Source organism: Rhineura floridana, chromosome 2 (genome assembly GCF_030035675.1).
Source record: "Rhineura floridana isolate rRhiFlo1 chromosome 2, rRhiFlo1.hap2, whole genome shotgun sequence".
NCBI lineage: Eukaryota > Metazoa > Chordata > Lepidosauria > Squamata > Rhineuridae > Rhineura > Rhineura floridana.
In genome coordinates, this window is record NC_084481.1 from 111714785 (window position 1) to 111719456 (window position 4672).

Sequence of the window (4672 nt, forward strand, 5' to 3'; positions counted from 1 at the left end):
TTGGGAGATCCAGGGCTGACAAAAGAAAGCAATTCTTTACACAGTGCATATTTGAACTATGAAATAAGCTACCAGGAGATGTAGTGGCCAGGCCTGGCACCAGCAGGAGGCCACGTTGAGCACTGGCTGAGGGCCCTTGTGGCTGTCAGGGGCCCCGTGGCTGGGGATGGGTGGGTTTCATTTCCACTCCGCTCTATAGTCTGCGCTAACATCGGGTCGTGAAGCATGCACCCTGCGACCCAATGCTGGTGCGGATCGTGGACAAGAGCCACCCTCCTAGGCAACACCCCATGTGTCACCAGCGTGGACTGGCCATGCCACTTGCCATGTAGCCACATCACCGTGTCAGCACTGTATGTGCACATGCCTGCCATCACGCCATCTTGGTGCCATCACACGAGCAGAGGACACAGCTGGGTTTATTGAAGTCTCTGGCAACAGCAGTAGTGTGGCCATGTCACTGCTGCTGCCTTTGATGGCCCACTCCAGTCTGGTGCCAGCCTTGGTAGTGACAGTCACCAACTTTGATTAGTTTAAAAGGGGATTAGACAAATTCATGGAGCAAAGGGCTGTCAATGGCTAGTAGTCAACAGTTATATTACTTCTGGTATCATAGGCAGTATGCTTCTGAGTATCAGTTGCTGGAAATCACGAGGGGAGAGAGCGTTGTTGAACTCAGGTGCTGCTTGCGGGCTTACCACAGGCATCTGATTGGCCACTATAAGAGCAGAATGCCTGCCTAGATATGCTTTTGGGCTGATCTAGCAGGGCTCTTCTTATATTCTTGGTTATATGACATGCGAGGGAACTAAGAAGTGCTGGAACCAGGAGTCAGGTACATGAAGCGGTGTTATTCCAAAGAACTGTCAAGATTTTATGAGGAATTTCACAAAGAGGAATTATTTTGTTTCCTTGAGGCTCTTATAGATTGCGCTGCACATGTTTTGGAGGAAACTACTGTGAATCATTGCATCCATGGTAGCAAGAACACACACACAGGCTCTAAAGCAGCAGATGGTGACGAATTGTTCTGTTGAGGAACATGTTATAAAACAGTCACCAAAATATTGCAGTGCTGGCAGCTTTGCCCCTGCATGTTTGCATGCCAGCCCACAACACAGGGACTCCCAAACAGGTATACACACACATACACACACACAGGGGCTCCCAAACACACATACACACAGGGACTCCCCCCATGACTCCCAAACACACGGGCATACGCACGCACACATACACACACAACACCAGGCTTCCCAAACTCTCCCCAGGACTGCAACTGTTTACAGAATCATTCACTCCAGAGTCTACCATCCACAAATGTAGCTTTAAGCAACATACACAGCAAACTGCTTGCCCAGGTGGCCCTATTTGGAGGTAAGCAGATATATGCAGTTTGTGCCCCTTGTCTTAATGAATGGGCATTTGGATGATCCATTACAGCAAATGAAACGTTCACAACTTCAAAACATATTAGATGTATGACATGAGCTAGAGCTGCCACATGTGCAAACTAGCAAAGGTGACTGCTGAATTCGATTCAGCAGTACATTTTTGTGAAACACATACCTACGCCCATGATAAAAATGTCAGAAACCACAATTCTATTGGTTTGAAATCATGTATCTGCATAATTTTATCCTACCCTAGAAAGTTGCATTTTACATAGATTTTAAGGGTTTCATTTACACAGGGTTCTTCTACAACCAAAATGATTTACTTGTATTTACTTTTTAGGTTTCACATTATTTTGGTAAATTGAAGATAACCATAAGTTGAGTTGTTCTTGTCTATTTCAGGGTGGATGTAGAAATACAACTCATTTTACGTTAAAGTAATAACAAAACTGTAAATAGGACTACTAGATGTCCAGTTTTTGGCCGGATACTCAAGTGATAAGGAACACTCACCCAAACCAAAATTCAGAATCATACCACTTTAAGATATTTTGCAAGTGTTTATACTTGTTTTTATGGTTATTGGATTTTAAAAGGATTTATTTCTTGTTGTAAGCTGCCTTGGTTTCCAATCAGCAATCTTACTTCACAGGGTTGTTGGGAAGTCTCCATACACACACACACACACTAGGGTTGCCAGGTTCCTGGCCTGAGACTGATCCTGTATCTTTAGGAGAAGAGAAAGTCAGCCAAGTGCAGGTGTTCTTGCAACACTGTAATGGGAAAAACCACAAGGTGGAATTCTCCCTTCCCCTTGCACAACTTTTAAAGATACAGAAGAACGCTTGGTTGCCAGGCCCGGCTGCCAAGAGATCTTCTGTATTTTTAAAAATTGTGCAGAGGGAAGGGAGAATTCCACCTTGTGGTTTTTCCTGCACTTGGTTGACTTTCTCTTCTCCTAAAGATACAGGATCAGATTCAGACCAGGAACCTGGCAACCCTAACACACACACACAATGGAGATGTAAAAATATATAGACCCCATATAATAGTTTATTGTCCAAATGAGTTGGTCACTGCAGAACTTTTAAAAAAATAAATAAAATAAAATCACTATGTTCACTCAAAAGTCCCATTAATTTACAGCACAATCCTAACCATGTCTACTCAAAAGTAAGCTCTATTGAATTCACTGCCATCTTCAACAGCCCAGGAAAATTTAAACTTGTTTGACTTGTGTACACAAGAGAAAAAAAGACTTGGTACTCCCTCAGTTTATGAGATTTTCAGATAAACAGGAAAAAACAATAGTTTTCTACTTTTGCAATGCAGTCTAAGGACTGCCTGGAGGCCCAAAAATCCCTTGTCAATCACAACCCTGACTTCATTTACTGGCTACAAACCTGAAAGGGCGGGGTTAGAGCAGCCAGCAAAGGGATTACACATAAATTGGGGGGGGGGCTGACATTTTGGTGTATATCTTGAGAACCAGACCACCTAGAAACTTAATTTTTTTAAAAAAAATGAAAGCTGAGAGTCCAGAGATTAAGCTGACTTAGACACTTGGAGAGGACCCCCAAGAGCCAGAGTATCCAGCCAAAAACCAGACATCTGGTAATCATATTTTCAGTAGTGGCTCTTCATTTGTGGAATGCCCTTCTTGGTGAGATGTATCTGTCTCTGTCATTACTGACTTTTAGGAGGAATCTGAAAACATTCTTATCTACCCAGGCACTTGAAAAAGATTGTTCCTAGCAACCCAGAAATCAATGTATGAAGAATGTTTATAACTGTAACCATTTTTAGATTTATTTTTTTTAAAAAAATTGTTTTGATGACGTATTTGCCACTCCTGGGGTCATTTGGGAGGAAGGGCAAGATATCGATTCAATAATAAATAAATAGGTGTTAAAGATCACAGCCTTATAAACTTTCCTGTGTTGGGATATAGTTTTGGCATCTAGGGCTGTGTAAACACTAGGGGGTTAAGACTTATGTAGGTTGTACTTTCCAGGTGTGCATTTGTATGCCTTCATCCACAGGTAAGTGCTTTCAATTTTATGCCTCCAAAATCTATCTTCATGTTGCCTGTCTACACCAGTGGGTAGTGCTTGATGGGATACATTCAGCAACTGTGTTGTTCTCCCCGCCCCTCAATTAGTTCTTCGCTACCCACCATACATTCTGGAATCCTGAGATCCACTGTGGGCACGCACACAGCTATTTGCTTACCTGTGCATGAGCACTTTTAAAAAATATATTATTATTGAAATATGTTTCTCAATGTACCAGATTTGCAGAAAGGAGCTGTAAAAAAAAAAGGAAAAAAGTGTCTCGCTCCAAGCCAGGTAAGATTTGGAATCATTGGCATGAAAGGCTGCTGCTTCCTTGCCTCCCCTTTTCCTTCCCACCTCATATCTGCAAGGGTAGATTTGATTTTTAATGCAGCTATTTTGTGCAAGAGTAGTTCTGCACAAAAGGGCTGTTTTACTTCAGCAACAGCTGGTCAAAAAAGGCAGGTGGTATCTTTTCCTTCAGGTTGATGGAAACAAATTGGAAGTTGGTGTCGCAACAGATGACACCCTATAAAAAACCACATCCACAAAATGTGCTTCAGTGCATCCAGAGATGGATAATATTCAATCATATATTGGATTTTCTTTCCTTTTCAGATTATCTGCAGATCAGGAAAATCTGAATCTAGCGGGGGGAAAGTGCGGGCTGCCTCTTGGAAGACAGGGAAGTCATGTGGATGCTGGGGGAAAAAATAGAGACAGAAGCAGCTTCAAATCCACATTAATGTCCATTGTGTGTCTGGGCCCAAGATATCTCTGCATCAACTCCTGTTCATAGTGAGCAATCTATTCAAGGTCATTCTGAACCCATACACATGCAGGGGCTTTCATACATGCACTGACTATACCTGATCACTTTGTGCAAATCATAATTTCTCAGCCTAGCATACTTTTAGAGACAGTTGTTGTGGCAATCAAAATGCCCCCCTCCCAAAGGGCACACTACCTAGGCCTGCCAACTCTGACACCTGCTTAACATCCCTTTAACAGCAATTAGGAGACAATTTCGCTCCATGCCAGGGAAAAACTACTTTTGCTGACTTCTGCATATCACAGCAACTGCTTGAAAGGCATAGAACACGTCAGGTCAGTGAGTTAACCCCAGCAAAACCCTTAGCTGTTTGGCAGGAGAATGTAATGTGATCAACTGCATAGATTAAAAAGTAGTAACTTTTTACAGAAAGTCATTTGAGGCAGAAG